Source organism: Protopterus annectens, chromosome 1.part1, assembly GCF_019279795.1.
Source record: "Protopterus annectens isolate FY-2018-M chromosome 1.part1, PAN1.0, whole genome shotgun sequence".
Lineage (NCBI taxonomy): Eukaryota > Metazoa > Chordata > Ceratodontiformes > Protopteridae > Protopterus > Protopterus annectens.
The window spans coordinates 1,601,098,365-1,601,123,397 of NC_056726.1; the positions used below are offsets into that span (position 1 = coordinate 1,601,098,365).

General features: G+C 37.9%; 1 protein-coding gene across 1 annotated transcript in view; it reads left to right on the forward strand.

The window, feature by feature from the left end:
• Positions 1–1,169: 1,169 nt before the first annotated feature.
• The window catches only part of LOC122811583 (uncharacterized protein YBL113C-like), a 994,203-nt gene continuing 970,339 nt past the window's right edge, over positions 1,170–25,033 (forward strand). Inside the window, exon 1 of the mRNA XM_044083519.1 lies at positions 1,170–1,415. The gene's annotated coding sequence lies outside the window, so the exon portion shown is untranslated. The remainder of the gene's footprint in view (positions 1,416–25,033) is intronic.

Here is a 25,033-nt window from a genome sequence, read left to right on the forward strand (position 1 = left end):
TTTTTTCAGGGAGTTGCTTCCTCATGGAATTGTTACTGGATGATTAATAGACTCAAACCCAGGACTACACGATAAAGCTCATCAGTACCTCATAGTGTTAACTGTTATGTGTTACACCGCTAGGTTTTGTAAGAGACTTTCTACAAACAGAAAATGTTACTATTGTAGGAGACAAATTCATGAGGATTTCAGACATATGGTCTTTGATATAGAGAAGACAGCGTGATCTAGTTTTCATAATCTCTGAATCTTCACCAACACAAGTTTTACTCATCAACCCACTTCCACAAATTTGCTCAGTAAGTGTGGATTCCTTGATACAAAAGATGAGGTGCAAGGCTATAACCTCTGATCTGACCATAGAGGTTTTAGTGCATGTAAAATATGTATTAGACCTGATTTTTCTGTTTTATTTGGATTTCATTTATTTGGTAAACAGACCAAACAGAAATTGTACATTTTCAGGTTAATACTGAGGTATCTATGCAAGAATACAAAAAAATAAAAATAAGAAATAAAAACTGCCAAACAATGTGTCACTGCAATGTGGATAGAATACAGATAGGCAGTAAAATAGCACAGTGGTTAATACTGTAGTTTCTACATTTTGGGGCTTGACTCTGGCTCCCAGATACTCTCTGGGAAAATCTCAATATATCTCCATTGTCAAAGTATATTTTCTTTTGGTGGTACACATTCTATTCTAAAAACTGTTGCCAGGCTTTTAATAATACATAAATTCACAGTTCTGTGGTGTAAACAGATATTCAGGAAGAAACAGATGAAACTATACTGCAAAGTACAGATTGTAACTGAGGCAACAGAAGGCTTTATGCAAAACAAAAAAAAAAAAAAAAGAGAGAGAGAAAAAGGAAAAAATGACCATGTTGTTTGCATGAAAATAACCAACTATAGAATAATGGTCATAAATATAAAACATTTTATTTTAAAATAACCAAATCACTTCTTAAGTTTCTTCCTTTTCACAAGAATGATATTAATCCATGATTTACCATTAAATCCAGTGCTGCTTAAAGTATTAAATACACTTGGAAAATGCATTAATTATATTACATGTTCTTCTTTCTTTCTTTCTAATGCCCAAGACAGCTTACAGAGGTGAAGGAAATATTCTACCTGACGAATGGTACCTGCTCTTCAACTGCTAGGTAGGAAATGCAGTTGCATCACTGGCAGAATCAACAGGTGAGCGTGTCATCCACACAACTAAAGGGAACAGTTACTGCTCAGTGATCAGAGCGAAGCAGCCATCTCAGAGGCAACAAGACAGCTGTGCACGAGGTGAAGTACCTCACACAGGGAGCAGTACCAAATAAACAAATTCTCCTTAGTTCTCGGATCAGGCCCAGTGCCCCCAAAAATTACCAGCTATCGGATATATCACTGAAAGGAAGGTAAGCTTCAGGCATGCTTTTTAAACATTTCAGCTGATATTTACTTTGACTTTGCCAGCTTGAATCAAGCTTGAAATAATATCCCTCCTTCTTTTGTTTATTTCTCTTGTCTCTGTGTATCTTTCATTTTTTATTTATTTTAATCTGGCTACGCTGGTTTCAGTCCACAGTTATCACTTGATCCCACTTTCACTGTCATTTTGTACCTATATGTAACTCGATCCTATGAAAGTCTCTTTATACAGCAAGCCGATTCACCTGTAGACAGTTTATGAACTCAAGGTTTAACAGTACTCATCAGGCTAGTGAGATGGGCTTTGATGAATTGTTTCTATCTGTATGAATATCTTAGTTTATGGAACATGTTTTGGGATTCTAGCTACATTTTAACTTACGACTAAGGATAAAACTGCAACGTGTTGTTTTTGATTCAGCAGTATTCAGTTGCCATAGTGTAATTTTTGTGTGGGCTGTGAAAACATAAAGTGATGATTAAAGAGTTACTATAGCTTACCTGAAAATTTGAAATATAAACATACTAGGCAGGTTAAACAATCCTTTTCTGACAGCATTTTGTGGTTTTGTATAAATCCACTAACCATTTCCTTGTGTTTGTATTCTTAAATATCATGCATGTAAGCACACAGTGCAAAATTTTAGTGGCATTTGGTTTATCAGAATGACTTTCAACGAAGGTGCATTGTGAAGTCTCCTTTAGAAAATACATCTATTCTTAAAAAAATCTAATGAATGGACTAAGTCACCGCAGAAAAGGTGCCTTATAGTATGCTGATTGCATTGAATTTTTTCTGCCAGATATTATGAAAAAAACATGTTGCCAAATTTTGCTTATTTTGGTATTACAAAAAGAATAAACTGTTGCCAGTGAAGGAGGCGTTAGCCAGACTGTTGATACACAGTACAGTTCTTCTTGTCCAGTTATTGATATGGGTTCGACTTCAGATGTAGGGGTGGGAGAGTCATTTAGTAATAGAAGGATGAATCAGGTGATGGTCCACTCTGCTTCTTCAGGGGATAACATGTGGACTAATCCCACCATAGAAGCACCCTCTGGTGCATGCAGGAAACCATCACCAGGTATAATAAAGAATCAAGGGTAGACTTTGGGAGATACAGAGCCCCTTTTTCCTGGACGCATGCTTGCTGGATTATGAACAGGCATACCTACTAGCATTATTAGCACTGAACACTGTATGCATATTTTACCATTAAGGTATAACACAAATGTCCTCACCATTAGTAACATAAAGACCCTGATTGCTGTCTGGACCTTTGGCTATCACCCTTCCCTCAAGAAATACTGATTTGGTCAGATATGCAGGTATCTCACCATACTGACCTAAATGTGACTACAGTGGTGGGCAATGGGCTACAAATGGGCTAATCCAGGATCTGGGTGATTATTAGTCTCTGACACTAGGATGCCCTGGACATATCTATCTATCTAGCTTTCTATCTGTGTGTGTGTGTGTGTGTGTGTGTGTGTGTGTGTGTGTGTGTATGTGTGTGTGTCTGTGTGTGACTTTGGGTCTACTTGATAATACACCTACTGAGCTCTTACTTAATGATCACAGAATGCCACTATTTCAGCTGACTTCAGTGGTTACTAATAAAAGAGCAATATTTTGCAGCAGAGCCGAGATCAAAACAATTAAAAATGTTCCATTTGGGAGCTGCTGTAGCTTGTCACACACTTATTGTTGACTGCAAATTTGATAGATGCTGGTACTACAGATCTGTATTGCCCTTCAGCTATTCAAAGCACAATGGTTTATAGGTTCATAGGTAAGTACTGAGCTAGAAACTTTCCCTTTTTCTGCTGAAATAATCTATCCCATTTGGTTATAGATTGCCATCCCATCATCGACAATTATATATTACCCATAATGAGAATAACTGGGATCATACCATAGATAATTTGAGGGGACCCACACATGTAATAAAGCATTAAGGAGCTGCATCTGCACATCAGTAGTAGGGGGGCAGTCCTGGGGTAATTGTTTTGTTTCCTATCCATAAATCTGAGCTGTACTTGAAAATGGACAGGGAAGAACTTTGTTTTTTTATGGATGTGGAGTCTGTTCCACAGCAGCAGTAACCTCTGCAAAATATACCTGTCCCTCCAAACCACTCTGTCGATGTTGTAGAAAAGAGGTTTAGATCCCTAGGCTGAATCTTTCTGATGCCATTTGACTTGCAGTAAATCCATCAGTAAATGGTCGGAGGATGCCTTGTATGCCAGACATAGGTCCCCTCTCAACAGTCTATAAGATACTGAGTATAGTGACAGGGCTTTGAGTTAGTCCATGTAGGACATGTTGTTTAGGCCTTGTATCCTTTTAGTAAGGTATCTCTGTGTGTGTTCCAATTGTTGCATATGTCTGGACACATACATGCCAAAGGGGGTATTATATTCAATGACTGACCTAATGACAACTGATTAAAGGGGAACAATGACATTCCTAAATCTAGACGCAATTCTTTTGTTTATAAACTATGCAATACAGAAGGAATTTCTTACAACACATAACTTTGTTTACTTAGGTGCTCATTTCCTCAGCACAGTACAGAATGTGGCTTAGACATGATTATGATTTCATAACCAAAATAAAGTAGAATTATTATTAATACATGCTTTGTGTCAATAAATTAGGGAAATAAATAGTAAAAATTCAAACAAACATTTAAACATAATATTAAAGCATCATATTAAAGCAACCCAGTGTTCCTTGGATGTCTTAAGCTGTGAAGTCTTTCAAACTGGCTTCAGGTATAGTAAATGTATGACAAATCCATCTAAATTACACTGACTATATATTCCTTTTAAGAAATGCTTTAAGTATAATTATAATATAGCCATTACATAAAGAACAAAATTGTGCAGAAACAGAAAAAAAGCTTTTGATTTAGATCATTCACTTGAATGCCGGCTCAATTTATCCCAAGAGCACTCTACTCTAATGTAGCTATAATACTGATATCCATTTGTTCACCCCGACTGCCACACTGATTCTAATCTTTCACCAGAATGCTTAGCTGCAATGACACAATAAAAGCGAGGAACTGATAGTAATGAACCCAAGTGCCCAGCTGCAGGATAATAATATTCAGCTGAAGCATTTCGCCATAAAAGCTGCCCCAGTGTACTTCAGCATGCTACCAGCCATCCAAATGCTATGATAGCTCAAAAGAATAAGGCACAGTCAGTAAAACAATAGCCATGAAAAATACCAAAACCCAGGCAGTTCACACATTGCCAAAACTAATCAGCAACCAGAGCAAATATCAAATCCAAATGAATCAGGTGCCTATTCCAAATGGCAATGCAAACTAAAGAATCACAAAGTGGTAGAAGTAACAATTCAAATGAATGATACCAACCAAAAACATCTATTGGCAGCTGTCTGCTACCATCTTGGCAAACCTTCATGAAGCAATAAGTCATTTAAAAATGAACACAGGAAAAGTAAAAGTTTTGAGCATTTTCTTATTCAATCAAAAGTGAAAAGATGAGCTGCAAAAAGTAGTCACTGCAACGAGGTAAATGTCTTTTCTTTCCATATGTAGCAAACTTAAAGTTAATTATAATAAATTAGGGATGCAAAGAGCATATTCTAATATGCGGAGGATATGGAAGGTTTTGCTCTCTCATGTAAAATAAACATTTTCTGCTGTCCATCTTTCATGTTCTGATCAGGTGGTCTCATTTACATGGCCATCCCACTTTTTCACTTTTAGTGTGAAATCATATATACCACTTTTTATTTTCCTTATGTGGCTAGTAGCACCATTAGAACATGCCAACTTTGCAGCCTGCAAAGAACAGAGTATTTACAGTTGCCAAGTCACATCTAAATTTTTTTTTGGAGTTAGTTGAATGTGACCAGATTTAATGGTGAGTGCATTTCGTGGGTGACTTTATTGGAGAGGAAGTGATCCAGAAGGCTTTAACTTCCACTGCTCCTAAAGCACAATGTTTGGAATGTGTCACTGCTCTAAGCCATTGTCTGATTTTGAAAGGAATAAAGACACTAAGTATGTACTTCAAGAACTGAGTTTTTGAGAACAATGAAGCAATGTTACAGTTAAAAACAAGGGTCAGCTATGTGTGCTTCCCTGCAATTAGCTCACAATACACCCACTTGCTACAACTTACTTGAAAGAGCAGGTGCTCGAAATCTCACTAGCCTGACCTCCCATTTCTACTTACCATCCTCACACCCAAGCCTATAAAACAACATGGCCTAAATCCAGCCAGAACCTAAAATCTAACCCTAAAACTCCTACCCAGTTATATACACACACACACACACACACACACACACACACACACACACACACACACACACACACACACACACACACACACACACACACGTTATGTTCTCTGGAACTGACAAAGCCTAACAAAGAAACAAGTGCATCTTTCTTATCCAGCATACCAAGATGATGGATGCTGCAGTGTAATGCACTGTGAGGTTACTGAGGCATGCAGGTGTGTATTAGAGGGTACAGCTAGGTGTATGCTATTACTTTATCTCTGACACTATGCTTTCTAAGATCTGCTCTAAACACAGGACATGTCTGCCTTTATGATTGGCTTGCCTTGTACAGCTGCCATTTGTAATCTACTGTTGTTGTATACATGAAGTGCCAAAACAGGTTTGTTAATAACGACTTTATATGTGTGACAGAAAAAGTGGTGAGAAAATCATTTATTTGCTGTTGCTTTCTTGACCAGTCAACTGCTTGTGATTGCTTAACATATGCTTGTGCAGGGACACAGTCATTGGTTCAAGTTTTTGGCTAAAGACGAAGCTAAAGAGGGAATTAGGAAAGGCGATCTGGTTAATAAAACAGAACGCAAAGAACTTAGATGGATTTTGCTGCTATCAGCACATAAAGGGTCAGGTTTAAATGATTATGTTTCACTTAAACCTGCATTAAAGGAAAGGAAGCTTAAGAAATAATTATGTAGAAGTTTTATATACTTCTTATATTTTATTTGTGTTTAATATTTACTGTTTTTACTGTGTGCTTCTATCTGTATTTTTAGTACAGTTGTATAGCTTGTAGCAGCATATTGTTATAAAATAGGGCTTATTATTTGTCAGCAGTTGATTGGTCCTTGTCTGTAGTCACACTAGCATTTGATTGTTTTTTTAACATGTTTCTAAGTATTTAAATGTGTTGTAGAGTGCTTTTGAAATAGTCTGAAGAAGCGATCTGTTGAGATTGTGAAAGTGCTTACCGTTGGTCAGTAAAGCTGTTTTTGCAGTCTTGTTGGAGTTCCTTTGCTGATTGTGTTCCTCTGCTGTGGTTCTGTGCCAGGAATCTCTTCTTATGGTGTACTTTTATGTCGCATTGTTGAACAAAAGCAGCAAAGTACAAACAAGAGTGAACAAAATACAATAACCTGAAACATTTACGCTCTTCCAACAAACTATTGATAAATATAACCAAACCCAATAATTCTGCAGGTGACTGTCTCTTTTCCAACTCAATTGGCAAAATATGGAATAAACCTACCTCAGTAATCCTTTCTTTGTCCTCTCTTCCACTTTTTAAAACACAGCTAAAAATGTATCTCAACAAACACTGGCTTTGCTCTTGCACTAACCCTGATTAACTCTTTTTCCACCTCCCTTACCTTTTCTTCCACCAAACTTCCTATAATCTATGCCTCTCATTAACATGGATGTATTTCACTGTCTGTTGCAAAAAAAAAAAAAAAAAAAATTGTGTATTTTTCCACTTTATATGATTAAGTGTGTTTTCTATGTAGTTGAATGTTTTCATGTACTACCTCTTTTCAATTGCCCTGTCTTAAGCATTAATGATGCTGTACCTATCTTTGTTTTTGTCTTGTTCTACTGTACTTAACTTTGTGGAGCTTTTCTCCCCGGGCCTCTACTGAAAATGGACATATATCCAGCTAGACTAGCCCGGTCAACAAATGTAAAATAAAAATAAAAAAATAAAACATAAAAAGTGTACGCAGTAATAGTAGCAAGACATTGTCTATCTTTTTGTCCATACACAGACAGAAAGACAGATAGACACACACATATGCACTCACATATTTACACACAGTTGGAGTCAAAGCATGACATTAGTGAATAAGAGGTATAGGATCATAGGTTTATAGGAAGTTACTAGGCTATTGGCCCTGAAGCCCTTACAAGCCTAGCTAAGAATTTAGCCCATGTTCCAACAAGTCAGTACCCAATGCCCCTGTCCATCAGGGACAGAGGTGGAATCCCAGGAGTGTGTTTTCTGTTCCCAATCCAGTTATCCAGGTTGCGTTTAAAAAGGGTTAATAAGGTACTCTGCTTGACATGGAGAGGGAGTCTATTCCACAGAAGGGGGAATCTCTGGGACACAAATGTGTCCCGCCCACAAGTCCTATTGATGTCACAGACCAGGTTGAGGTTGCACTTGCAGGTTACTCCAGTGGAGCTGCGGGGTCTGAGATTGCCTTGTTATGAAGTCATTGCTTGCAGGTTACTCCAGTGGAGCTGCGGGGTCTGAGATTGCTTTGTTATGAAGTCATTGCTTGCAGGCTACTCCAGTGGAGCTGCGGGGTCTGAGATTGCTTTGTTATGAAGTCATTGCTTGCAGGTTACTCCAGTGGAGCTGCGGGGTCAGAGATTGCTTTGTTATGAAGTCATTGCTTGCAGGTTACTCCAGTGGAGCTGCGGGGTTTGAGATTGCTTTGTTATGAAGTCATTGCTTGCAGGTTACTCCAGTGGAGCTGCGGGGTCTGAGATTGCTTTGTTATGAAGTCATTGCTTGCAGGTTACTCCAGTGGAGCTGCGGGGTCTGAGATTGCTTTGTTATGAAGTCATTGCTTGCAGGTTACTCCAGTGGAGCTGCGGGTCTGAGATTGCTTTGTTATGAAGTCATTGCTTGCAGGTTACTCCAGTGGAGCTGCGGGTCTGAGATTGCTTTGTTATGAAGTCATTGCTTGCAGGTTACTCCAGTGGAGCTGCGGGGTCTGAGATTGCTTTGTTATGAAGTCATTGCTTGCAGGTTACTCCAGTGGAGCTGCGGGGTCTGAGATTGCTTTGTTATGAAGTCATTGCTTGCAGGTTACTCCAGTGGAGCTGCGGGGTCTGAGATTGCTTTGTTATGAAGTCATTGCTTGCAGGTTACTCCAGTGGAGCTGCGGGGTCTGAGATTGCTTTGTTATGAAGTCATTGCTTGCAGGTTACTCCAGTGGAGCTGCGGGGTCTGAGATTGCTTTGTTATGAAGTCATTGCTTGCAGGTTACTCCAGTGGAGCTGTGGGGTCTGAGATTGCTTTGTTATGAAGTCATTGCTTGCATGTTACTCCAGTGGAGCTGCGGGGTCTGAGATTGCTTTGTTATGAAGTCATTGCTTGCAGGTTACTCCAGTGGAGCTGCAGGGTCTGAGATTGCTTTGTTATGAAGTCATTTTGATTTTTTCATTAATGTGTTTTGGTTTGTTTCTGTTTTACATGGGGTGACGAATTATCTTGGCATCACAATAAAAGTACATAAGTCCAGGTGCTGCAATAACATTTACTTACTGCATATTTTTAAATCTGCCTGAAGTCTTTAGAGGACACCAGTGGGGTAATTATTTGGTTAATGCAGTACTTATTCTAGTCAAATAATTACCTTGCAGCTTTGCATTAAAATGAATGGGAAATGGAACCCATAAGTTAAAGGTCACACTTTTCACTACCATGGATTTTCACCTTCACCCCTGTGACATAGTAATAGGATATGGGCAGCATTCTCACTGCTCAGTGTTTTCCCTGTAATCTCTAGTCATTTGACTATGGAATGCTGAGACTAGCAGGTTCTCCAAAATGTAAGGATCATTTTCTCTTGCAGGTATTTTTTTTTTGTTTTACAGTATGCTGGTAAAAAATCCTGATTTATCTGCGATCATTTCATCACAGCACAATTCAGTATAATTATATATATTGTGGAGCTTGGTCTGGGATACAGTGTAAATAAATTACTTTAGCAATTATTTATACTACTTTTGACAATCACGCAAGTGATCACTAGAAAGGTCTATCTGCTTGGGAGAGCATTCTGTAAATGAAAGGAAAAGTATATTTGGGTGATCACAGTGAAATGAACATTTCCATGACTTGGTGGGGATGTGTATAATGCATCAAACTGAATACACTACTGTCACAATTTCTTGTTTCTCTTTCAACACAGTTTTACATCAGAGTGGTACACAGAAGAGTAGAGATATACTTTCTGTGAAAACCCAGGACAGTTACATAATATGGTTTACTAGGGGCAGTGCATGTTTCTATGCACTATGAGTTGAAATTCATTACTAGGACTACTATACCTTTCATTTGCTTCACTATCACATATCAGGAATGTGCATAGAAAGGTGTCTGTCTTGTTTTGGGAATCAGATATTATGTGAAAACAATGGACAGTTAAAAGCCTTGTTATTAGTCATTGATGAGACTTGCTTTGTTATTAGTCATTGATGAGACTTGCTTTGGGGAGGAGTGTATTATTGTTTAAACGGTTTATGGATCTTAAGTATTTGTACTTCTCTATTGTTTATATTATGTGCCTTTGTTAATGATATATGTGGTGAATGTCTACTAGGACTCTGTGAAAAAAAGGGGCTGAAAGTTCAGTCATATTTTTCCTAGTTAAATGCAAATGTCTGAATGAATGAATGAATGAATGAATGAATGAATGAATTAAATATTACTAAATTAGTTACTAAACATGCTATTTGGCCCTCAGGCCAAAGTTACAGTAAATTCACAAGCAAATTCAATTCCTTAAAGAGGGTCCCAGCTTGAGCTCAGTGACACAAACATTGGAATGTTTATAGTATGGAATTGGCTTTCCTTTCTTCTTGGGTGTAGTATTGATCAGCCATCCTTCTCATGTATGACACTCATCATCCGTTACCTTTAGGGTATAAAATCAGTCCACAAGCTTGTTTTGTGTCTAGCCCTCATAGTTACATATCTTTTCATCTGTCTTTCTTGGGATACTGCATTGGTCATTAGTCCTTCTTGGAGTACAATATTGGGCAAGTATCCTACCTGTGGGTATGGCATTAGTCATCCTTAATTCTGTGAAAATCCAATTACTTTTCAGTGGGCTGTATGCCTTTCAGTACCCAAACACTTTGAATCTGGTCTGCGTGTCATCTACACATCAACTATGCATATGGGGAGATCTGTTCTTGCAGTAATTTGATATGGCTGCCATTTGTCACTTCTAGAGTTATGAGCCAGTGCAGGCTGTCAGGTAATGAAGCTTTCGCTCATGTTTTCATATAGGCACCTAAACTGCTTGTTTTCTGCTTGTCTCCAATACCAGATTTCAGTAGATCCAGATACAGACTTAAATTTCAGTTTAAAAATGTCACTGCTGGCATTGATTTAGTGATTTTCTTAGTTACATTCTGCTATGCAAAAAGTACATTTTCTGTCCACACTGCAGTGCTTTACTATCAGAATTCATGCTTTAAAAACTTTTTTTTGGAATGTATAAATGGAGCTCTTTGTTATAGGGTCATTGTTTCACAGACTAGCACCAAGCTTATGACCTAAATAAGTTATTATTAATATGATGAGAGAGGTTATATTTTCTTGTGTGAGAATTCCTTGTACCAACCAATTCTTTGGAGGTAAAGAATATCAAAAAGGCAGGGTCTTTCACTGAACAAAAAGCCAGACTGAGATCGGCATGCCAGAGTCCATAAGAAATGGAGTATAAGGAGTGGTCTGTTAAACTGCTACTGTATCTGAGGGCACTTAGCCCTTCAATTTTTTGTTAGTAATCTTGGTGGACCTTCAAGTTGTGTTAGATGTTTAGAGAGATACATGATGAATGGGACATTGTATTCAATGAGATCTAATGAAGGACATATATAGTGAAACTATGACTTCCTTGTACCCGGAAGAAATGCCCCTAGAGACATTAAATATGCTAAATAGAATGACACCCTAACTATTTACAAGACATACACACAGTGATCAAAACCAAGTTCATTTTCCACATACCCCAATGTTGAATGACTGTGTCAATTTAGATGGGATTTCCTTGATGTGGTATGAACCAGGGATGCTCAGTTTCCCAAAAAGAACAATACTACATTTTTTGGCATTGAGGATGAGCCCATGGTTATTACAGCAGGCACTGGTCTGATCAAACACTTGTTGGAGCATCTGAGTCTCAGAAGGGGAGTTAACAACAGTCATGAGTGACGTCATCTTCATACTTTGTCAACCATGAACCCTTGACTTTTCTTCACATTTAAGATTTTATTTTTATTTTTTATTTTACATTTGTTGACCAGGATAGTCCAACTGGATGCATGTCCATTTTCAGTGGAGGCCCAGGGAGAAAAGCTCCAAGGGTAAGCAGATACAGCATTACATAATACCAGCATTACATATTACAAACAGACTATTTACAGAGATTACATAAGTAAGCAAGTTAAACAAGTTCCACAGGTTACAGTTAATCCTGAGCACAAGTCAGGATTAAATTAAATTACACAGTAAACTGGTTAACAGATTTTTACACATTCTAGAGAGAGTTAGCCAGGCTTGATACATTGACATAGCCAGTCAAGTGACAAATGTTGTTTGAGTCTAGTTTTAAATTGACCTAAGGTGGAAAGTAAGGTAATATCAGCTGGAAGAGAGTTCCAGGATCTACTTACAGAGTTTGCAAAGAGAGAATCACCGGCTGTGATATTAATTTTGCTAGTCTGAATTAGTAGTTTGTTAGAGGATCAAAGCGGTCTAGGATTGTTATAGGGGGTGATAATATTTTTAAGTGCAGGAGTATTGTCCAGGTTATAGAGGATTTTATAGGCCATAATCAGTTGGTTATACTGGATTAGGCTGGGTAGTTCAAGCCACCCAAGCTGATTTAGATTGATGCAATGATGTGTCCTAAAAGGCAGCCCAGTGGCAAACCTGGCAATGTGGTTGTAGCAAATTGAGAGTTTGTTAAGGACAGTCTTGTTTAAATTCGAGAGTAGAGGGGATGTATACAGAAGGGTTGAAAGAAGGTGAGAGCGAGCTATGGCAATTTTAGCTGGAGGGGCTAGGAAGGCTTTTATTCTGTAAAGTGACCCTAGTTTTTTATTGATGGTTTTGATAGTTTGGTTAACATGTAGATCAAATTTTAGATTATTGTCTATGATGACACCTAATAGTTTTGTAGATGGGTCAGGGGAGATTATTGTGCCATCATCTGATTTTATGGTAAAGGTGAAAGCGGTAGACCTACGTGTTGGTGAAAATAACAGCATTTTAGTTTTTTTGGGATTTAGGATCAGACAATGTTCAGAAAGCCAGTTTTCTATTGTATTAAAGGTGGTCAGGGTAGCTGACCATAACTCTACTGGAGATGTGGCTGAGCAAATCAGAGTAGAATCATCAGCATATTGGATACAGCTGACTTTTGGGATGACAGTATAAAGGTCATTAATGAAGATGGAGAACAGCAAGGGCCCTAGTATAGAGCCTTGTGGTACTCCAAGGGTGTTAGGTAGAAGGTTAGAGAGTTTGTTCTGCCAGAGGATAGCCTGCTGTCGACCATTCAGGTAGGATTGAAACTACTGGAGGGCTCCAGTATCTAGACAGAATGTTTGCAGGGTGTGGATTAAAAGTTGGTGATCAACCATATTGAATGCCTTGGAAAGATCCAAAAAGAGGGCTGAGGATATATAATTATTGTTGCAATTATGGTTTATGGTGTTGGGAAAGGCTAGGAGGGCTGAAGTAGTGCTGTGATGAGGACGGAAGCCATGCTGAGTGTCTGTCATAAGGTGATTCTGGATTAGGTGGTGCATGAGTTGTCTATGAATACATTTTTCCATAATCTTTGCAAGTGGAGAGAGTATAGCTATTGGCCTATAATTGGAGAATTCAGTAGAGCTGCCTCCTTTGTGAAGTGGGATTACATAGGATATTTTCCATATGGTGGGAATTTTAGCTTCTACATGGCACACAGATGCCATGGAGGAAAAGGCCCCACAATAGAGCCCTGGTACTACTTGTGATACTTTTTTGTATGGGGGTGAGTTTCCCAACATTTATCATGTGGATTCTGTCAGTGAGCCAGACAGCAAGCAAATGACTAATGTAAGGGTTGATATTTAGCTAGGTGAGTTTATCTGTAACATATGCATGTAGAATATTGAACACCTTGTCCTAGTCCAGATATACAGTATGGGCACTTAGACCCTCTTGCAGGCTTCAGTAACCTTTTCAAAGAAATCAACCAGATTGGATAGACAGACTACTTTTCATAAAACCAACATGATTATGATATGGGTCGTAGAGACCAGATGACATAATGATTAAGGTCTTCCCCTTTGCACATGGTACAAGGTTTAATTTTGACCTCTGGGAAATGCTTATTTGGAGCTTGCATGTTCTTTCTGTGTCTCTGGGGTTCCTCCCACCTCTGACAAACAAGGTGAGCATTTTCATCTCAAACTCATCCAGGAATGGAGCTGTGGGCAGCGGCAGCAGCACAGATTCTATAAGGGAAGGATTGTATAGAGCAACAATTTTGAGCATTTTGAGCAGTATCTTGAAGATAGGAGAACATGGCTTGCAGACTGTGTGCCATGTTGTCCTATCTTCAGGAGGAGAACGTGGCTCACAGACTGTGTGCCATGGCAGGGCTAACCACTCGATCGTGTAAAAATATGGCTCTAGGTGATTTGGTTGCATTGAAAAATTGGCATGGGTATTTGCCAGTGATAAGTGGGTTGAGGACCCAGACAACTCCAACCTATGACCATGCTAATGGTGGGAGGGGTGTATGTGCCCCTAATGAACAATGTGTGCCTGCCATAAAGCCCATTTGCCCTGGGTCAATAAGCTAATGGCTGGCTGATGTCAAGCTGCCTAGGATGGTTTACCTGCTATAGCTCTGTAGAGTAAAAGCAATCAACTTGCCAAACATGAACTAAGAATTGCTACACTCAATGGAAGTTCACTGACAGGATGGAACTTGTAAGTGGATGATATGATGGTAAGGAGGAGGATGGACGTCCTATGTATCCAGGAGACAAGATGGAAGGGCAGTGCAGCAAAGCCACTTGGCTTGAATCCAGGGTCTACTACTCAGGAGGAGGACAGTTTAGAAACGGTGTGCGAACTCTGGTGAGGGCGTGGCTTCAAAGAGAAGAGAAGAGTGCATTCAGACAGCAGTTGCAGGACCTACTAAATAAGGCAGGACAACATGAATTGATGTTGATAATGGGCCACCTGAATGTACATATCTGGACAGATTGAACAGGATATGTGGAATGCCTGGGTCTACATGGGTGGAACAACAGGAATAAAGAAGAAGCAATTCTAGACTTCTACTTGGCAAATGGATTCATAGTAGCGAGCACATGCTTCAGAAAGACAGACAGTCACATGATCCCATTCAAGAGTGGCCAACATGCAGCTCAGGTAGACATCCTTCTAGTAAGGAAAGAGCACGAGGGTAGAATCAGTGAGTGCAAAGTCATTCCCGGTGAAACAGTTGACCCACAGCATAAACCACTGGCTGTTTACAATCGGATACAAGCAGTGCAGAAGACCCTGAAGTTGACTGGAGAGAAAGCACAACAGTACAAGGAATTAAAAATAAAATGGTCGATGTGCCCAACCTCACACTAGTAACCAACAAAAACAGGCACAGCAGATCAGCAAGAAATGTTTAATGTCACTCCACAAACAAACCACACAGTACAAAAACAATAACGCTACTACAGTTCTCAGCGCGTTTTCGTCGACATACACTTCATCAGAAAAACTAAACAGTGCTCTGTATGTGAAATTTAAGTGTCAGCTGTTGTTTGAATCTACCAATAATGTCTCATAATTAATTAAAATGTTTATAAATTCAATTAATACCCTCATTGTTAAAAATCAGATTTCTTGTCAGAATCGAAAAATAAATACATAAAATACATACTAGTCAGGTGTTTTATACAATAGTTCAATAAGTTTAAATACTTAAAAGAACATTAAAACTTTAAAAAGGTAACCCTAAATGTATGTATGTTGTTGTGTCTTTGGGCTTTTCACGGTTAGGGATCTCAAATATTTAAATACATAGAGTTCTCAACACAAATAATACAATATCACCCTCTACTGGTGAATCAAATAATTTACATAGAAAATAACAGTTAAAATGTGTATAAATATATATTATATGCTTTAAAATAACAGTTTAATTAGTACAAAAAAATATATGTGTACCTGTTTACAAAATGTTTGAAAACATATGGAAATTATATATATAAAAAAATATATATATATATATACACAACTTATATATAGGTGAGTAATTATAACGTAGCTGATCTCAATTTTAATACAGGTTTTAAAGAAATCATTTCATTCAAACCTGGATAGCTACTAGCTTCAAGGTTTAACTGCCAAAATAGCTCTTTGTATTCTAAACAAGTGTCCCAAGGTCCACCCCTGGGATCTGGGGGAACTACCTCTATAACGAAGAATAAGAATTTAGCTGATTTACATGTTAAAGTGTGTTTAAACAATGCATTTTTATATATTTTCCTTCCTTACCTCATATAAATGCTCATATACCCTTTGTCTCAGCTTTCTCTCGGTTTTGCCAATGTAAAAGGAGTCACAGACCTCACAGGTCACCATATATACCAAACCACAAGTATTGCAGTTTGCAAACCCTTTTGTGGTGATAATTTTACCTCTACTTTTCAAAAATATATTCTCTCCTTCCCTAATATTAACACAGTAATCACAATTTCCACATTTATGTGTACCTTTCTTGTTGGAGAGATGTGCGACCTGTTTTCCACCCTCCAATATGTTCTTAATATTACTACAAGTATATTCCTAGGGTCAAAGCCAACATGGTAGATTTATTGGTGGCTGTTAAAATGTTTGTGAGACAAAAGAATTTCGAGGTACGTTTTAATGGTCTAGATAAAAGAGTATTAGTACTTTAAAGAAAAAGAGTACATTTAACCCACCATTACACCCACAGCTTAAAAATCTTGAAAATTTTTTAGAGAAGCGTCTCAGAGAGGAGCTCAAATACAATAAAGTACCCCCCAATCTCACAAAGGATGAATTCAACATCCTTGAATCTTGTAGAGTAGACAAGAATCTCAGAGTCATGAAGCCAGATAAAGGGCGAGGGGTGGTTCTGATGGACCAAATAGATTATGAAGTTATAATGTTAAATATGTTGAATGATGAAAATACATATGAAAGAGTGTCCTTGAATGAGTTCAACATTGCGAAAAGGAAAGTTTCAATATGTTTAAACGACTTACTTCTTGAGGTGCTCATTGACTTAGAAACTTACAATTATTTATACATTGAGAAACCAAAAATTCCTTCTATTTTTGGTATACCCAAGGTCCACAAGAACCACCTGGACCCACCTCTTAGACCCATTGTTACAGAAGAAGGGCTCTTTGACAGCACCCTTAGCTAAATACATTGACTTTCATCTGAAGCCCTTTGTAATGGAACATTCTAACATTTTAAAAGATTCTTGGTTTTTTTGAAACACATTGACGCCATACAACAAACTACTACCCCATTTTTTATTTCTCTGGATGTGGTAGATTTATTTACCTGTATTCCTCATGAAACAGGTCTTTTATGGTTTGAACAATTTTTGGAGAGTAAAAATTCCATTTCTTACAACAAGTTTCGTACCTGTTTGATTCTTATGGATTTAGTTTTGAAAAATAATTTTATATACTTTCAGGGTGAGTATTACATACAATTAAAGGGTATAGCAATGGGCGCACATTGTGCCCCCATATATGCTAACATTATACTACTTAGTTGGGAAAACAAATTTGTGTTAAATTCCCATTTTAAATTTTATTGGAATTATTACGGTCGTTTTTTGGATGACATTTGTCTTTTTTGTAATGGTACTGCTGATCAATTTCTTGAGTTTTATGAATATGCCTCAAGTACTACTGAATTTTTAAAGTTTACTTACAAATTAGACAGTTCCCAACTTAGTTTTTTAGATGTGTGCATACAGAAAACAAGTCAGGGGCTGACATCTAAAATACACAGGAAGGAGACCTTTTCTAATACTTACTTGCACTATTCCAGCTCCCATCCCCCTTATCAAAAGAATGCAATTGCCAAGGGCCAGCTAGTAAGAGCTATCAGGATGACCTCAGATGAGATAGATTTTTAAACAGAATGTGAACGCATTGCAAACATGTTTAGAGAAAGAGGTTACCATGATGATTTGCTAAAGAGGCTGATATAAGAAGTTAAAAAAGCAAGGACCACCAGGTTTTTGCCTATCTTGGCGAAGTTGGGGTTGGGAGGGTGGCTTAATGGTTAAGGTGCAGGGTTTGAGTCTCACAAGGGATAACTGGCTAGGCTTAAAATGGCTCACAAGGGCAGTTAGCTTAGTACTAAACTATGAACCTATGAACTCAACAAAAATTCTCAGTACCACCAATACTAAAATTAACTCTCCAGTAGATGGAAAACATTATCACTCAGCTTTGACTATTAACTTTAATGGCGAGACCAATATAGTCAAAAACATTATTAATGATGAGTGGAATAGGTTTGCCAGTTTTTCAGATTTGAATATGAATTTTGAAGAACCCTTAAAATTGGTATTCAAAAAAGGACGTAATATTAAGAACATATTGGAGGGTGGAAAACAGGTTGCACATCTCTCCAACAAGAAAGGTACACATAAATGTGGAAATTGTCATTTTTGTGTTAATATTAGGGAAGGAGAGAATATATTTTTGAAAGGTAGAGGTAAAATTATCACAAAAGGGTTTGCAAACTGCAATACTTGTGGTTTGGTATATATGGTGACCTGTGAGGTCTGTGACTCCTTTTACATTGGCAAAACCGAGAGAAAGCTGAGACAAAGGGTATATGAGCATTTATATGATGTAAGGAAGGAAAATATAAAAAATGCAGTTTAAACACATTTTAACATGTAAATCAGCTAAATTCCTATTCTTCGTCATAGAGGTAGTACCCCCAGATCCAAAGGGTGGACCTTGGGAGACTTGTTTAGAATACAAAGAGCTATTTTGGCAGTTAACCCTTGAAGCTAGTAGCTATCAAGGTTTGAATGAAATGATTTCTTTAAAACCTGTATTAAAATTGAGATCAGCTAAGTTATAATTACTCACCTATATATAAGTTGTATATATATATATATATATATATATATATATATATATATATATATATGTATATATATATATATATATATATATATATATATATATTTATATATATAATTTCCATATGTTTTCAAACATTTTGTAAACAGGTACATATATTTTTTTATGTACTAATTAAACTGTTATTTTAAAGCATATAGTTTATATTTATACACATTTTAACTGTTATTTTCTATGTAAATTATTTGATTCACCAGTAGAGGGTGATATTGTATTACTTGTGTTGAGACCTCTAGGTATTTAAATATTTACATACATATATTTAGGGTTACCTTTTTAAAGTTTTAATGTTCTTTTAAGTATTTAAACTTATTGAACTATTGTATAAAACACCTGACTAGTATGTATTTTATGTATTTATTTTTCGATTCTGACAAGAAATCTGTGATTTTTAACAATGAGGGTGTTAATTGAATTTATAAACATTTTAATTAATTATGAGACATTATTGGTAGATTCAAACAACAACTGACGTTTAAATTTCACATACTGAGCACTGTTTAGTTTTTCTGATGAAGTGTATGTCGACGAAAACGCGCTGAGAACTGTAGTAGCGTTATTGTTTTTGTACTGTGCGGTTTGTCCGTGGAGTGACATTAAACATTTCTTGCTGATCTGATGTGCCTGTTTTCATTGAGTACATGGAATTACTCATGGCTCTAGCACCTCAAGAAGAAAAAGAAGAAGAAGATGAAATAAATGGAGCAGAAGAAGAAGAAAAGCAGTGCCTTGGAACAGCATGTGTGAGGACTATAGAACAGATATGCAGTCAATCCAGGTATGGAAATAAGATACATAAGGAAAACTACTAATGGAATGCAGAAGTCCAGAAAGTCATCAAAAGGAAGGAGTGCAGGAAAAAGTGGGAGATAGTAAAGATGAACCAGACTAGGAAGGAATACTGGTTGGCTAACCAAGAGACTAAGAAAGGAGTTGCTATAGCAAAGAACAAGCCTATAGAGGCACTCTACCAGCTTCTAGAAAGTGACTCTGTAGATGGCACAAAGAAACTATATCAGGTTGCAAGGCAAAGACAGACAGATGAAGAAGATATTCAGACACCCTTTATAAGGGACACCAGCAACAACAAGCTGACCAGTCCACAAGACATCAAAGGCCGATGGAAGGAGTACTTCTAGCAGCTTCCAGAAGTTGTACTGCCCCAGACACAGCCTTCAATAACAGAAGAGGAGGAGCCCACCCTAGAAGAAGTAAGAACAGCACTAATGAAGTCAGGGAAAGTAGCAGGCTCAGATGAGGTCACAGCAGATATGGTAAAGATGTTGGGTGAGATAGGAGAGAAATGGCTCCTGAGGGTACTCACAGAAGTATGGAGAGAAAGGCATATCCCAGATGACTGGAGAATAAGCATACTAGTGCCAGTGTTCAAGAATAAAGGGGACATTCACAACTGTGGGCAGTACAGAGGTATCAAACTCCTTTCACGTTGCATGAAAGTTCTGGAGAGGGTGATTGATAAACAAATATGCATACAATTAGAAAGTAAGATGGGAGATGAGCAGTTCAGATTCAAATGAGGAAGCAAACTGAACCAATCAGATACTTGAGAAGAAGCTAGAAACAAGGAAAGAGTCCAACTGGGCATTCCTAAAGTTGGAGAAAGCATATGCCAAGGTCCCAAGAAAGGTAATTTGGGCAGTGCTGAGGTGGTTCAAAATCCCAGAAACATAGGTAGAATTAGTGCAAACTATGTAGAAGGATCCAATGACTCAAGTACAGTGCTCAGTCTCACAGGGTTCCCAGTGGGAGTGGGTGTGCATCAGATTTCACCTCTGAGCCCACTGCTGTTCATACTAGTAATGGACTGCATTAGCAAACAGGTCAGAGGGGACAGATCAACAAAGATGCTGTATGCAACTGATGTAGCATTGCAAGCAGCCTCTGAGAAAAACCTCAGCAAAGGACAGGGGAATGGGGAAAATCAGAAGAAATCGAAACTGAGATAGAAGGGAAAATGGAACAGATTAATTGCTTCAAGTATCTGGTAGGGATGGTTGAGGAAAAGGAAAGTCTGACTGAGGAAATCAAAGCTAGAATAAGAGGGGCTGCAGCCAACTGGCACAGAGTGTTAGGTATAGTGTATGACAGAAGAATGCCAAAGAAGCTGAAAAGTAAGGTGTACAAAACATTGATCTGACTAGTATTACTGTATGCTACAGAAACCAGAGAAGTAAAGGCAGATTAGATGAGGAAGCTAGAGGTAATGGAGATGAAGTGCCTGCAATAGGTGGTAGAATGCAAATTGCAAGGCAGATGAAAAAATGAGGATAGCAGACCAGAAGCTAAAACCACTCCAACTGCAGAAAAGGTCAAACAGAACAGAGTACTGTGGTTTGAACATGTGCAGAAAGACAGACGGCAATTTGCTTAAGAAGATTTGAGATAGAGAGGAAGTAGAGCTGAGATCATGTATAGTGCCGAATCCTTACAATGGAGTTGTCCACCATGAGTGATGACATCCCTCATTGTCTTCTGAACACTATCCCGCACCACAGTTCCTACACTGTTTCTAGATTGTCCTCATCCTGAGTAGTAGACTCTGAATCCCAAGCCAAGTGGCTTTGCTACACTGTCTTTCCATCTTGGATCCTAAATAGATAGGATATCCAGCCTCCTTTCCATCATGCCATCCACTTCCTAGGTCCAACCTGTCAAGGAACCTACATTGAGTGTAGCAATCACTAGTTCATGTTTAGCAGGTTGAATAGTTTTACGTCCAGCTTCCACTTAACAGAGCTGGGCAACTGGACATGGCAGGCACCCACTGGCCAGTAAGAACACATATGCCCCTCCCACCATCAGCATGGGTTCCTGGTGCAGGTTGGAGTAGGCTGGGGCCTCAAACCACTTATCATTGGCAAACATCTATGCCCATTTTTGGATACATTAGTCAACATGACCATATCACCTAGAGCCAGTTATTACACTGTTGAGTGGCTAGTCCTGCCACAGCACAGTGTGTTGCCTGTGATCTCCTATCTAGAGGATAATGTGCATCACAGATGATGCCAAAAAGGGTTGATCTATAAATTCATCTCCAGAACACAGGGAGAACATGCAAAGTCCATGGAGACATTGGCTTGAGATCAAGATAAAACCATGTACCTTTTGCATGAGAGGCAAAGACCTTAGCCATTATGCCATCTAGTCTCTTTGCCAATTAGAGTGACAGCAACATTTGTTTCAGTCAATCTAATTTAGCAGACATATATATATATATATATATATATATATATATATATATATATATATATATAAATTATTCGAGTACCATTTATGTTGACGTGCATAATGTTGAAACAAATTGATTGACATTATGCACATCGACACCCTACAATGCATGCGCCAAGAATTAATCTTGGTACATGCAAAACTTAAAAAAAAACATAAGGAAAGCATTGTTTTTTGCCAGGGGCAAGCCCCCTTGTACCCCCAAGGTGGGGCTCTGCATCTCTTACACCCCTTACTAATTATATATTATATTTTAACTTCAAGATCACACAGTCCCCACAAAAGGAAAAGAATATATTCTCTACCCAGAGATTGTCAATGTTGCATGTCTAACAACCAAATTGTGTTGATTAAACAGAGGTCGGCCAAAGTACCATTTGACAAAGTTACTGGAAACCACTCCCATACGTACATAGATACATACACACATTTTATATTTATATTGATACATCTATACATACATATATATATATATATATATATATATATATATATATATATATATATATATATATATATATATATAGTGTTTAAGCCTCTCTGTCTGCCTGTCTCTCTCTTTCTCTCTCTTTATATATATATATATATATATATATATATATATATATATATATATATATATATATATATATATATATTTATAAAGTATGTGCATGTGTGCTTCTCTCTCTCTCTCTCTCTCTATACATATTTATACATATATATATATAGTAGATGTACATACCAATATATGTATATCATTCAGACTTCCCTTCTCCTCAGCCACCTCTACCACATACGTGAAGCTGGTAACCTGTTGCACTGTCTTCCCTCCTAACTCAATTCTCAGCTTCTTCTGATTTCTCCCATTTGTTGCCATTACAATTGTACTATCTGTACTCAGTTTCATTCCATTTGTTCTTCTTAGAAGTGGATTAAATACTCTTGATACAGAATCATTTTAAAACTCAGGAGCAAGCATGCAGACTAAAGTGCTTCTGAAGCCAGTCATAAGTAAGGGATGTAGCTCAGTGGTAGAGCATACACTTTGCATATATGAGGTCCTGGGTTCAATCCCCAGTGTTTCCATAGCATTGTGGAATAAACTTCCCATACATATCTAACAGAGCACCTCACTGGCCGTCTTCAAGAGAAATCTTGATGAGTGGATGGGAAATAGAAAATTCACCCCAGGGATCACTCCAGTGGCTCTACTCAACAGAGGCACTGGGAACTAATGTCAAGTGGCATGATGGCATGATTATCCTATGGGCTAGGCTTGTAAAGGTTCCAGGGCCATTAACCTAGTACACACCTATAATGTAATGGTACATGTTACCCTCATGATTTGGGAATAGTTCTTAATGTTAAGAAGGTGATTTTGATAGCATACTTTGGGCTATGCAACCTGTTCACTGTAGTACTTCAGTGCTACGTTATCTGTGGAGTTTAGCATTTTAGTATTAACAATGATAATAATAATAATATCAGTATGTGATTTGTGAATGTGAGGCAGAGTGATAAGCTTTGTGGCAATATCTAATGGATGTTTTCTACTAAGATCTAATGTGGTTTTCTTATGATCCCTTCCTATTCACAACATCATTATTTTGTTCTGGTCAAAAACCTTCATGAAATTATTTCATGCTTTTATGATTTGGTTTAGACGCTTTAAGATACTGCCTTTATGTGGTCTGTTAAAGCAAACTTAAAGAAGTATATTATATAAAACAATATTGTGTGTAAATAGGAAGTTATTAGAATATTCTGTAACTTTGTCTGCATAGATGTGTGTGTATAAAATTATAAAATTACACACACACACACACACACACACACACACACACACACACACACACACACACACACACACACACACACACACACACACTCACAGGCATGGTGACTTTTAGGGCTAACCTAGCTATATAGTTAAATGGGAACTCAAAGGCTGAACAGTATATTAATGAAAACTGGAAACAATAAAACACAAAGGCAAAAAAGACTTCTCTTGTGGCATTGGTAGTTGATACTATGTTTTCTAGATTGTGGACTTAGCTGTTTGAATCCAGCAATGACTTACTATTATGAGAGCATATGTGACTACAGGTGGGGGTAGCTTATCCAACAGATTTTCACTTCTGGTCTGGCTCCTATGTTTCTGATAGATAAGAGCCACAGTCAGTAAATAACCCACTATAATTCAAATATAAATCAGATTTGTTGGTCACATTTGGGTTGCACATCTGGGCTTTTAAGAGCCTTACTATTTGTTAGATTAATATACACCCATGAACCTATAAAATTCTCCTTAGTGAAAATATTTAGGGGGTGGGAATGACGTAATGGTTAAGGTTTTTATTTCACAGATACAAGGTTAAAATCTGATCTCTGGTTATTGGCTAGGCTTGTAATAGTCTGCAGGCTGCTAGCCTAGTATTTACCTAAAAAAATAAAGCTTTTTATTTATTTTTTATATATTTATTGTTGTTTGTTAACCGGGTTGGTCCAACTGAGCCAATGGCCAATGGCCCATTTTCAGTGGAGACACGAGGAGAAAAGCTCCCGTTATAATGTAGTTCATAGCTTCATAGGATGGTACTAGGCTATCAGCTGTAGGGCCTATACAAGCATAGCCATAACAATTCCCTAGATATTTTTCCCACAATATTTACCTTCCTGGACCCCTGTCTAGCAGGGTGACTGACATGATCCCCTGGGGTGAATTTCCTATCTCCCATTCAATTGTCAAGGTTCCTTTTGAAGAGGGCCAAAGAGGTGCTCTGCTTGACATGTATGGGCAGTCTATTCCAGAGTATGGGAAGTCTCTGGGTCAGGGACCTATCCCTCCAGCATGTTTTGTTTATTGTGATGACAAGGTTTATATCCCTAGACCATGTGGCTCTGAGGGATTGGGATTTCTTTAAGTGGAGCATGTCCAACAGCTCAGGGTTTGACATGGCCTTGTATGTTAAGCAGAGATCGCCTCTGAGTAGACGATATGCCACAGAGTATAGCTGGAGTTTTTTTAGACGGTCAGCATAGGGCATCTGCTTTAGGCCTGTGATTCATTTAGTGAGGTATTTCTGTGGCCTTTCTAGCTGTTGCAGATGTCTTGTGAGGTACATACCA